Source organism: Dendrobates tinctorius, unplaced genomic scaffold (genome assembly GCF_039654945.1).
Source record: "Dendrobates tinctorius isolate UK_male_01 unplaced genomic scaffold, ASM3965494v1 ptg000028l, whole genome shotgun sequence".
In the NCBI taxonomy this organism is placed as follows: Eukaryota; Metazoa; Chordata; class Amphibia; order Anura; family Dendrobatidae; genus Dendrobates; species Dendrobates tinctorius.
This window is the reverse complement of record NW_027361696.1, coordinates 9822408-9835922: the sequence shown is the minus strand read 5'-3', so window position 1 is coordinate 9835922 and position 13515 is coordinate 9822408. Positions and strand designations below refer to the sequence as shown.

Genomic DNA, 13515 nt, shown 5'->3' with positions numbered 1-13515 from the left:
GCAAACTAACCCTCCTGGGTAACGAGAAATTTTTGAAAATTTTCTAATTATGGTCCCCTCCTGGGGTTCTGGAAGCTGAACTGGAACTGCTACCAGATGTAACGTCTTCATCTTGATTCTGGTTTCTGGCCAAGCGCATATACTCTGTTTCCCAAAGGGAGAGAGAAGGACCAGTCGGGGTAATAGAAAGGGCCATGGAAACATCAATCGCTGCTGTAGGTAACCCAGCCGGCGCCATCACCGATTCCCCCGAATCCGACCCTGCTGTGTCCATCGGGACCTCTGCCGGCAGCACTGTAGCCTGGGGTCGCCGTCGGAGGTCTATTGGGCCATTCCTGTTTGTGGGTTCCACTCACAAAACTAGGGTCAGCCCCGGGGCAGTAGTCGTATCTGGCATTCCCAGCCACGGATCCGGCTCCGGTGCCTGGTGGTAGATGGCTGCAGCTGCAACTCCCAGAGTAACAGATGGAATGGACCCCAGTTGGGTCCGAACCGGGGCCAGAGCAGTCTCGGCCGGAGTCGTTGGTGGAGGTTGGCACAACCACGCCCGGTCCAGGCAGGGACGCGGTCCCGGGCCTCCATTCTGCTCTAACACCCGCATATATCTCCTCCGGATGGGGCTCAACCAATGGCAATATCGGTTGTGAGGCGGCGGCGGCCGCTGCTGGGGATGAATCACCCCAGACTGACCTTCTGTCAGACTCTCCCCTAAGGGACTGACCTCCCGTCAGACTGATCTGTAATTCTAAACCTTCCCAACCTTTTAAATGGATCTAAACTCCACCAACCTCCCAGCACATCTCGTGTTACGACGCAAGGACCCACGAAAGGTGCTCTGCTACCCTCTAAGCATGGAGCTGCAATCTGATCCTTTGCTAAACTATCCTGTGTGCGGGTGTAGGTGTTGGAGTGTGGAAAGGAGCTCCCAACTTACCAGGATGGTAGGGCACTACACCTTAGGAGAAGGTGCAGTACCTCTGTGGCGACTGAGCCTCAGGGGCGCCACAAAATCATAGATTATTATTTGAAACCACGGGTTACTACTCTGCCCTCTCATATTTTAGACACAACAGCGGCCTTAAGGAGATTAGATCAATTGCACCTTGATGAAGGAATGATTGTAGTAACGGCAGATGTAGAGGCTCTTTACACCTCCATCCGCCATGACCAAGGTTTAAAAGCGGTTTCATGGTTTTTGAGAAACAGTAATTTGGATACGTCATTAGTAACTCTCTTATTGGCTCTGTTGGAATTTATTTTAACACACAATTGTTTTGTATTTAGAGATCAAATATTCCTACAGACACAAGGTACAGCCATGGGGGCGGCATGTGCTCCGGCATATGCCAATTTATTTCTCGGGTTTTGGGAAAGGGAAATTTTTCAATGCTCCCTTGTGGCTAATATTGATAAAGTCCATAATTGGATGCGATTTATTGATGACGTACTGTTTGTGTGGGAGGGTTCTGTTGATGAACTTAAAACCCTGATGACTACACTCAATGACAATGACTTGAATATAAACCTCACTTCATATGGGCAGCAAATTAATTTTATTGATGTTGATATCCAGGTAAATGAGGACGGGTCAATTTGTACTGACCTATTTAGGAATCCGACAACTACAAATTCAATCTTGCATGCTGAATCTTCCCACCTAAAATCCACAATACGGTCTATCCCTGTAGGACAATATTTACGGGCAAAAAGGATTTGATCTACTGAGCAAGCTTATCAAAGTCAAGCCACCGATTTATACTCTAGGTTTCAAGAAAGGGGTTATGGGCATAGAACTATTCGTAGTGCTTATAATAGAGTACAACAAATGTCAAGAGATCAATTATTATATAAGAAGAAAATTGAAGTAGATGATAAACATCAAGTGAGATTGATTACACCATTTAATGCTCAATGGAATGGATTTACTAGTATAATTAATTCCCATTGGCATATACTCCACACGGATCCCATTCTTAAAAAAATCCTTACAAAGAGACCATGTATTACGGCTAAGAGATCTAAAAACCTATCTGACCTACTTGTACGAAGTCACCTTCCCTCAAAGGAGAAAATACAAAGAGGGATTTTTGGTACAATTCATGGGTTCTTTCCATGTAAAAGTTGCAAGGCATGTGCTAGTACTCTAAGAGCAAAGGAATTTGTTAACTCGGATCATTCTAAGACGTTTTCTGTAAGAAAATGCCTTACTTGCTCTTAAAGGGCGTAATTTATTACGCAAGTTGCCCATGCAACAAAATTTATATAGGTATGACAACCAGAGAATTTAGAATAAGAATCCGTGAACATGTTCGAGATATCCAAAAATCCCAAGATGCTGAGGAAGGGGATCAATTGAAGACTCTGCCAAGACATTTTAGAATGTTTCACAATTCAGAAGCAGAGGGTCTACGTATCTTCGCAATTGATCAGGTATCCCTGGGGGTGAGGGGTGGTGATATTTTCAAAGTCTTATCACAGGTAGAGAGTCATTGGATTTTTAGACTCAATACCATGACTCCTCAGGGGTTAAATGAGAGTAATGGTTTTTGGTCCTTTTTATAAATACTTCTGTGTCTTTTAATTTTGTTATCAGGTTTTAGTGTTTTAATTTTATTTGTATATCTTATCTATTTTAGCTTATTATGTGTCCAAGTGCCCATGATGATTTCCTTATGAAGATCTTTTACTGCAAGATATGGAATCCGGCATCCATTGAGAATTTTGAAGCCTATTTAATAACGTCACATTGTATTATATGTAGCACCATATGGAATTTTTGTTCCATTATGCAATTTTTATGATTTTGTAAATATAAAATATATTATTGTTCTTTCACTAAAATTTTGTTATACTGTCTGATATTATGTACGTACAGCTATTGAATTTATGTATCACTTATATATTATTCAACATGATTACAAACTATTTGATACTTTTATTATGGCTTTTTCTGATATCTTATGTTCAGGATTCCTGGCTGTCTAATCAGTATAATTATCTATTGGTCTTTTTCCCATGGGTCTGGTAGCGTGCGCATGCCTGTTTCTTCCTTCACTTGAGACTCTCACAAAGTGCTCACACGGTTTGCTGCCGGTTACGGATTGCTATGCAACGTGTCCTGTTTCATTCTGGGAGCGCCGAGTGAGGGTTTCCTATTATAGTGGGACGGAACATCCACGCATGCGCCGTTGACTTCCTTACTTTGTATGTGGGATCTACGAGCGGCCTTTCGTTGCTAGGCAACGTACAAAGCGTGCACTTGCGTAAGCGATCTATGAGAGCTTCCGGTATTGAGTGTCAAGATCCCCACGCATGCGCTGTTTTTTGACATTACATAAGGAGCTGCAATATGTTCCGTTTGAGACTATTGCGCACGCGTTAAGACGTATACGTCACAAGGTCAGCTTACCGTTCTTATTGGTGGCTCTGACTATAAATACTAACACCTGACTAATAGGAAACCACGCCTCCTGAGGAAGCTGCGGCGTAACGCGCATAGGGGCGGCGGGCCAGGGCAGCGTTACTACCTATTTTCAAGTAAGGCACCTGATATTATTGAGCACATTTCTTTATTTTGGATCTCATGCAGTAATGGTGCTACACCACTTGCGTGGGAATGCACTTTATAATATATCTAGATTTAGAGTTTGATTCCTCCCTTTTTTCAACACCGGAGTATTGGATTGTCCTTCCAGCTTCTGAATAGGCATACAGCCGGGTAGAAGCGTTTGCACTTTGCTGATTAACTCTTCAACTGGTACTTGTGTTTACTTAAGCATACATGCACTTTATATTTATATTTCAGTACACATTTATTGTGAAAGATTCATGTTTAAGTGCTATTTTTGTGCTCTATAAGGTCATATTTACTTAGCCCTGTGTCCTATTAGTATTTATGCTCTGATTTATGTTTTAATCATGTGTAATAAAATTTGTTAATAAAATTTGCTATTTTTAGCTTGAAAAACTCAGTTCTCTCTTTCTTAATTGAATTGGGAGTTTTTGATGGTGCTAATGTGAACTGTGTACGTGCTCGCATCATGGAGGACTGTAATCAAACGCCTGCCCAAAGCATATTGCTGGCCAAAAGGTCAGAGGTGGACGGGAAAAAAAAAGACTCTCATGTAGAGCAAAGAGAATTTTATTACGGTTGAATAGGTTTTTTAAAAAAAGTGCCTTATAGTAAAGTTCTGTTGTGCCAGCACTGTATGGTCGGGGACGACCATATTTTAGGGTACCCTATCCAGATAAATAAGGGAAGCTATCAAGTTGGCCTATGTATGTGCAGGTAGACCGATCCTGGATGATCTGAGGGCCTACCCACTCTACAAGGGTGATGGCAACATCTTGGGCAGAAAGAGCAGATGTATCCATTGAACAAATCTGTAGTAGCTATAGACTGGATCTTTCTGCCTTTTCTGATCTCACGTTAGGATGGAGAAAGATTGGGAAGGATAAAGTGACACATGGGGAAGGATGGAGACAGATGAGTCAGGATGGAGACGTGATATAGGAAAGGATGGGAGATCATATGGGGCAGGATGGGACATCACATGGGTCAGAATGGAAACACATTGGGGCAGGATGAGAGAACATATGGGGCTAGGATGGTAGAACTTATAGCTGGAGCCAGGAATGAGACACGAGGGGGCAAGGATGGGAATATTATTACTGTAGGGGCTATTTAAAGGATATTATTACTGCAGTGGTGTATTTCATTTTTGAGGATACTGTTTTCAATATCTGTTACTGTGCAGGGTGATACTGTCACATTTTTTCTTCATCTGGTGTAGTGTAGAAGTTGTTAAAAAAGTTAAGTAATGTGCTCTGGAAGTGATGCTCTAGATAACTGTTATTTCCTGCAGAGATGAATCCTGGTTGGAAGAAGTGATGGAGGTCTGCACTAGATGAAGAAGAAAAGTGAAGATGAAGGACTTCAACTACAGACCTCACTGGTGATCACTGTATTACCTACACACTATATAGTCTATACAGAGCTCCTGTGTATACTGTCACTTGTGATCACTGTATTACCTTTATACTGACATTATATACAGAGATTCTGTATATATCACTGGTGATCACTGTATTACCTGTACACTGACACTACATACAGAGCTTCTACAGTATATACAGTATAATGTCACTTGTGATTACTATATTACCTGTACACTATATAAAGGGCTCCTGTGTATAATGTTACTGGTGGTCACTGTATTACCTGTACACTATATAGAGGACTCCTGAGTATAATGTCACTGGTAAGCACTGTATTATCTGTATGCTGACACTATATACAGATCTTCTATGTATAATAACACCAGTGATCCCTCTATTACAAGTACACTATACACTATATACAGAGCTCTTGAGTATAATACCACTGGTTATCACTGTATTACCTGTACACTGACACAATATAAAGACCTCCTGTGTATACTATCACCAGTGATCCCTGTATTACATGTACACTATATACTACATACAGAGCTCCCAAGTATAATGCCACTGGTGATCACTGTATAACCTGTACACTATATTATTATTTATTTATATAGCACCATTGATTCCATGGTGTTGTACATGAGAAGGGGTTACATACAAATTACAGATATCACTTACAGTAAACAAACTAACAATCACAGACTGATATAGAGGGGAGAGAGGACCCTGCCCTTTTGGGCTTACATTCTACAGGATGGCGGGGAAGGAGAACACAGTTCCTGCGTATAATGTCACTAGTGATCACTGTATTACCTGTACACTATATGCTATTTACAGAGCTCCTGTGTATAATGTCACTGGTGATCACTGTATTACCTGTACACTGACACTATATACAGAGTTCCTGTGTATAATGTTACCGGTGATCACTGCATTACCTGTACACTATACACTGTATACAGAGCTCCTGTGTATAATGTCACTGGTGATTCCCGTATTACCTGTACACTATACAGTATATACAGAGCTTCTGTGTATAATGTCATAAGTGATCACTGTACTACCTCTACACTGACACTATATACAGAACACCTGTGTATACAGTGGGTACAGAAAGTATTCAGACCCTTTTACATTTTTCACTCTTTATTTCATTGCAGCCATTTTGTAAATTCAAACAAGTTCATTTTTTCTCATTAGTGTACACTCTGTACCCCATCTTGATTGGAAAAAACAGAAATATAGACATTTTTGCAAATTCATTAAAAAAGAAAAAAGCTGAAATATCACATGGTCGTAGAAGCACCCGTTTGAACTAGTACAGCCATGAGTCTTCTTGGGAATGATGCAGCAAGTTTTTCAGACCTGGATTTGGATTTTCAGGTCTCTTCAGAGATGCTCAATTGGGTTTAGGTCAGTGATCTCACTGGGCCAGTCAAGAATGGTCACAGATTTGTTCCAAAGCCACACCTTTGTTATTTTAGCTGTGTGCTTAGGGTCATTGTCTTGTTGGAAGGTGAACCTTCGGCCAAGTCTGAGGTCCAGAGCACTAGAAGAGGTTTTCATCTAGGATATTTCTGTACTTGGCCGCATTCATGTTACCTTCAATGGCAACCAGTCATCCTGTCCCTGCAGCTGAAAAACACCCCCATAGCATGATACTGCCACCACCATGTTTCACTGTTGGGATTGTATTGGGCAGGTGATGAGCAGTGCCTGGTTTTCTCCACACATGCCACTAAGAATTATCACCAAAAAGGTCTATCTTCGTCTCATCAGACCTAAGAATATTATTTCTCATAGTCTGGGAGTCCTTCATGTGTTTTTTAGTAAACTCTATGCAGGCTTTCATATGTCATGCACTGAGGAGAGGCTTCCGTTGGGCCACTCTGTCATAAAGGCCCGACTGGTGGAGGGCTGCAGTGATAGTTGACTTTGTGGAACTTTCTTCAATCTCCCAACTGTATGTCTGGAGCTCAGCCACAGTGATCTTGGGGTTCTTCTTTTCCTCTCTCATTATGGCTCTTCTTCCACGATTGTTCAGTTTAGATGGATGGCCAGGTCAAGGAAGACTTCTGGTGGTCCCAAACTTCTTCCATTTAAGGATTATGTAGGCCACTGTGCTCTTAGGAACCTTAAGTACTGCAGAAATTCTTTTGTAATCTTGGCCAGATGTGTGCCTTGCCACATGTCATGAGGCAGTAGGGGGACAACAGGAGACATGGAACCTGGGCCCCTGAACTGCCCCTCAGGCTAAGGGGGGCCTGACTCTCCTTAACTTGGGGGTACACTTGATAGTAGTGAGGTCCAAGTCCCCGACCTGTTCCTATCTCCTGTTTAGCCCTGAGCTAAAGCCCCAACCCCCTTCCCAGGAGGTGAGAAAGGGAAAACGTGTACTACGCCAAATAACAAACAAGGATAGATATGACAGACACCTAAGGGTAAAATAAACTAAAAAACAAGACTTAGCTTCTCTCTGCTGCTAATGCTCTAAGCAGCAGAGTAAGGTACCAGGAAAAGGGGATAGCTGGAGCTCCACTGCAACACAGTCTGCTCCTGAGTCCAGCTTGGTTGGTCTCCAAATGAATAATATCACCAACAGTGAGTACAGCACCTGATGACCCTTTATAGGAAGGAGGGCGTGGTCACACCTGCTGACTGACTAACATGTAGTAACACCAGCGGCCACCAGGGGGGAACCCAGCAGCAGGCAAAAACCCATATTAACCCCCGAGGACCAGAAAGGAAAAAGGTTTTTATACGAGAGTCCAGACTCTGACACAGATCCAAAAATGGATCGTGACACCACAATTCTGTTTCTGAGCTCCTTGGCCAGTTCCTTTGACCTCATGATTCTCTTTTGGTCTGACATGCACTGTAAGCTGTGAGGTCTTATATAGACAGGTGTGTGTATTCCAAATCAAGTCCTATTTATTTAAATAAACACAGCTGGACTCAAATGAAGGAGTAGAACCATCTCAAGGAGGATCACAAGGAAATGGACAGCATGTGACTTAAATATGAGTGTCTGAGCAAAGGGTCTGAATACGTTTGACCATGTGATATTTCGGTTTTTCATTTTTAATAAATTTGCAAAAATTTCTACCACTTTTTTTCAGTTAAGATGGGGTGTAGAGTGTACATTAATGAGAAAAAATGAACTTTTTTGAATTTACCAAATGGCTGCAATGAAACGAAGAGTGATAAATTTAAAGGGGTCTGAATGCTTTCCGTACCCACTGTAAAGTCACTGGTGATCACTGTATTACCTGTACACTGACACTATATACAGAGCTCCCGTGTATAATGCCACTGGTGATCACTGTATTTCCTGTATACTATACACTATATACAGAGCTCCTGTGTATAATGCCATTGGTGATCACTGTATTACCTGTACACTGACACTGTGTACTATGTACAGATCTCCAAATGGCACTTATGGTAATAGTTTTTTTATTAGTATTCAGTCACTATGTGGTCAAAATATGTGATGTGGTCACGGTGTGGCTGTATTTGTTCCTTGTATGTGGGACTATTTGATCACTATATGGTGGTAATATGTGCTCTTGTCTTTAGTGTGGTGGTATTTGTCCCTTGTATGTGCAATTATTCAGTCACTGTGTGGTGGTAATATGTAGTCTGGTCATTGTGTGGTGGCATTTGTCCCCTGTATTTCTCATTATTCAGTCACCATGTGGTGGAAATATGTGCTCTGGTCACAGTGTGGCAGTATTTGTTCCTTGTATGTGGTATTATTTGGTCACAATGCAGTAAGAATATGTGTTCTGGTCGTGGTTTGGTGCTATTTGTCCCTTGTATGTGGTATTTTTCGGTCACTATGTGGTGGTAATATGTAGTCTGGTAACAGTAAGGTGGTATTTGTGACTTGTATGTGTTATTATATGGTCACTATGTGGTAATAAAATGTTGTCTGGTCATGGTGTGGTGGTATTTGTGACTTGTATGTGGTATTATTGGTCACTAAGTGGTATTAATATGTCGTTAATAGAGTAATGTATTAAACAATAATATTATAAAATGTGCCAACAATAAAATACGCAGGGACTTTCTTGTGTCCAAATGAGTAGCAGAATGTGCCATCGCAGGTCTAGGGATCCTGCTGTATGGAGACTGCAGAGGGCATGCTGTCAAGGCTGGCTTGCAGGGAGAGCAGGACAGATTGCAGAAGAGAATAGATGAGGATGTTAGTGGTCCACCAGGGGAGCATCCTCCCTAGGTGATGGAAAGCCTCTGGTGTTGCTGGGGTCTGCGGCGGGTGAGCGGCAGCGTGCTCCAGCCGAGAGGCACCATCGTGTAGTGGTGGTGTTTGCATGAGGTGTGGTCTGGGTGACATCACCAGAAACAAAGGATGGGTGCGCGAGAAGGCCAAACTGTTTCAAAGGTGCTCGGACCTTCTTCGTCAGGGCTGCTGACCCTTGTTGTACCCAACCCTATATATAAGAACCCACGGCCCCCCCCGCTCTAGACCGCTAGTATGTATAAAGTGCAGTGCTCATTACTGGAACAGTACTCCATAAAAAACAGGCAAAGACCACTAGTGACATGGACTCATGTTGTGATCTTACTCACCTTTACATCCACCACACAAAATAGGGCATGTATGGCTGAGAAGAAGTGGTAGATCTCCCTGCAAGCCAACCCTGTTAGCATGCCCTCTGCAATCTCCATACAGCAGGATCCCTAGACCTGCAATGCACATTCTGCTATTCATTTGGACACAAGTAAGTCCCTGTGTATTTTATTGTTGGCACCTTTTATAATATTATTGTTTAATACATTACTCTATTAACTGCATGTGGGACAGGTCACAGGGATCTCCTCTTACTAAATTGGGCTTGTTACCAATGTTCCTCTAGTCCTAGCGCAGTTGTCTTTTTGTTTTTACTCATCCTCACAGCCCAGCATAGACAGAGCTGGCACAGACTCTGTCTTGACATCAGCAGCTTTTCTGGACATATTCTTTCTTATGTAGGAGCGCCAACCTATTACCTCTCCACTAGGCTAACCAGGTCGTCCACATTCTGAGGGTCGCCATGGGCATCCCAGGTCCGTATTTAACTGGGAAGGGAGTGGAGGAATCTGTCCATCACCTTGCACTGGACCATCTGAGCAGGAGTGGATGTCTCCGGCTGCTAACACTTTTGGACTAGGTGCAACAAATCAAACATCTGCGAACAAACGGGTTTTTGACCAGCATATGCACAGCAGTGGACTCGTTGGGCTCTAACCGACATAGTTTGTGCTAAAATTTCGGTCTTTAACTTAGCATATTCTTTGGCATCCTGCAGTGGTAAGTGATAATTAGTCTTTTGGGGTTCACCCATCAAATATGGAGCCAGTATCTCCACCCACTGCTTTGACCAAAGTTTCAGCCACCTGCTCAGAAAAGCTTCCAGATCAACGCCTGGGATCATCCTTGGCCTGGCTGGTCTTACTGCTTTCCGGACGTACGAGTCATCACCTGGAGTTGGGGAAGGGGCTGCCTCTGCGAGGAGTTCCATCTTCCGCGTTAGCGCCTCCTGCTGCTGTTGTCGCTGCTGCACCAACAGTTTGTTTTTTGTTGCGCCAGCTGCTGCTGTTGACTTGCTAGATGCTGCAGTAGTTGGACCTGGACCAGGACCAGATGCTTGACTAGCTGGTCCATGCTGCCAGACATCTCCTGCTGGATGCTGGATTTTACCCAAGACATTCAGTGTTCTCTGTAGCAGCTATGCATGCTCCTGGATCGCTGTCTGCATTTAAAACACCATGAGTGAGGCGTTGACTCACTAAATTGCTTTCAGAGGTAAACACAAGAGTGCTTTTTAGGTAAATCACCTGTTTGTTTATTATAGCACATCATAAACCATGTCAGGATGTAACAAAATAAACATAGCATTTCTGGCATAATGGCAAAAAAAAGATAAAGTATAAGCAAAGTCCTTGGGCTGGCGGGACTCTCCTGCAAAGTATGCAAATTGTCTCTTCAGAGAGGAAGAGGACTAGAACTCTAGTGCCACCTATTGGAGGTAGCAATCCTAAAAGTCAATGTTGACCCTTTAACGAGCCTAGTTACATGACTTAGGATAAAAGCCAAGCCAGAATCTCCATTTGCAGACACTGTGTTTTGGGGTACTGCCCCTCATCAGTGCAAAGTGGGAGATCTGGTTTGGCTGTGAGAGAGTGGCGTCTGACTGATATCCAAGAAGTATCATTTCTCCTTGCGGACAATGACATGCTAAGCATGTCGAGGTGAGGAGACTTAAAGCCGCAATGCTCCTCTGGGAAATATGCTAATTATGCAAATTGTCTCTTCAGAGAGGAAGAGGACTAGAACTCTAGTGCCACCTATTGGAGGTAGCAATCCTAAAAGTCAATGTTGACCCTTTAACGAGCCTAGTTACATGACTTAGGATAAAAGCCAAGCCAGAATCTCCATTTGCAGACACTGTGTTTCAGGGTACTGCCCCTCATCAGTGCAAAGTGGGAGATCTGGTTTGGCTGTGAGAGAGGCGTCTGACCGATATCCAAGAAGTATCATTTCTCCTTGCGGAGAATGACATGCTAAGCATGTCGAGGTGAGGAGACTTAAAGCCGCAATGCTCCTCTGGGAAATATGCTAATTATGCAAATTGTCTCTTCAGAGAGGAAGAGGACTAGAACTCTAGTGCCACCTATTGGAGGTAGCAATCCTAAAAGTCAATGTTGACCCTTTAACGAGCCTAGTTACATGACTAGGATAAAAGCCAAGCCAGAATCTCCATTTGCAGACACTGTGTTTCGGGGTACTGCCCCTCATCAGTGCAAAGTGGGAGATCTGGTTTGGCTGTGAGAGAGGCGTCTGACCGATATCCAAGAAGTATCATTTCTCCTTGCGGAGAATGACATGCTAAGCATGTCGAGGTGAGGAGACTTAAAGCCGCAATGCTCCTCTGGGAAATATGCTAATTATGCAAATTGTCTCTTCAGAGAGGAAGAGGACTAGAACTCTAGTGCCACCTATTGGAGGTAGCAATCCTAAAAGTCAATGTTGACCCTTTAACGAGCCTAGTTACATGACTAGGATAAAAGCCAAGCCAGAATCTCCATTTGCAGACACTGTGTTTCGGGGTACTGCCCCTCATCAGTGCAAAGTGGGAGATCTGGTTTGGCTGTGAGAGAGGCGTCTGACCGATATCCAAGAAGTATCATTTCTCCTTGCGGAGAATGACATGCTAAGCATGTCCAGGTGAGGAGTCTTAAAGCCGCAATGCTCCTCCTCTCCTGCAAAGGACACCATAAGTCTTCGGCTCCTCCTGGAGCCACATCTGGAGACTTTCATCTCCAAACACACAACACAGAAAAAAAACAGTGGCTGTATAATGACACCAAAGTCACTAGCGCTGCCTAGGGGGCACTATAAGGGGGGGCGGGAATGAGCGCAGGGAGTGCAGGCAGAAGGTACGCAGTGCACAAGGACCTGAGACTAGTGTAGTGAGCACAGGACCTGGCACTAAACGATTACATGACCCGGGCGGCGGAGCCACAGCACGTGAGTGCAGAGAAGGACACTGTGCACGCAAAGCACAGGGCAAAGACAGTAAACGTGGACAAGGAGAGCCGAGAGTCAGAAGCTAGATGAACGTGCAGTACCTAGGGACAAGACAGAGAGTAAACGGGGACAAGCCAAGGGGGTCAGATAACCAGGAGAGACAGAGCAGTACAAAAGCAGGTGATCAAGAAATCATAACTATCATCCTTATAGAACATTAAATAATCGATCCCCTGATGAGGAACAGAGATATAACAAGGTAATCAACCTTAGCAACCATGTCCTTTCTAGAGCGGATTGCTCTTTATTACATAGGGGTATATCGTTCTCTCCATCTGCAGGCTTCAATACGTTCACAGCCATTAAAGACCTGCGCATTTACACACGGTCATTGCTGTTTAAACATTTTTTCTATGATGATAACTTATGTAAGGCTGGTTTCACATTTGCGTCTGTTTGCGCAGCGTTTCATCCGCAGCGATCCATATGTGTCGTGCTTCTCTATATTTAACATGGTGTACGTAGGGGCATGCGTTTGCATCAGTTCGCATGGCTTGCGTATGCATGTGTAGGGTTGAGCAGGTTCGCAGGATGCAGTGACGAGACACTAGACGACTGATGGTTTGCAAAATAACTTTTATCTAGCTTTAGCCACTGGGCTTGTCTGAACAAACATACAATTGAGAACAAAACAAACAGTCCATGCAGGGACTCAACAATCTTATCCAAATTCTAATGCCACTTAGCCTTCCGGGGACTGCTGGTTTCGTGAGCGTTGAGGTCGCTGAGGCGGCTGTCCAGAAGTCTCGCTTCCCCGGGAAGGAATGGGGCTCAACAGGCCCTGAAGAAAGTGATGACGGTGGGGCGCAACAGGCCCTGAAGAAAGCAATACCGTTGGGGCGCAACAGGCGCTGAAGAAAGCGATGCCGTTGGGGCACAACAGGCCCTGAAGAAAGCGAGGCCGTTGGGGCGCAACAGGTCCTGAAGAAAGCAATGCCGTTGGGGCGCAACAGGCCCTGAAGAAAGCGAGGCCGTTG

The 13515-nt window shown here is 43.8% G+C and overlaps 1 protein-coding gene across 1 annotated transcript in view; it reads right to left on the bottom strand.

Annotated features, from left to right (window-relative positions):
• C1QB (complement C1q B chain) overlaps positions 1–13515 on the bottom strand; it is a 79843-nt gene that overhangs the window by 42621 nt on the left and 23707 nt on the right. The window lies entirely within an intron of this gene.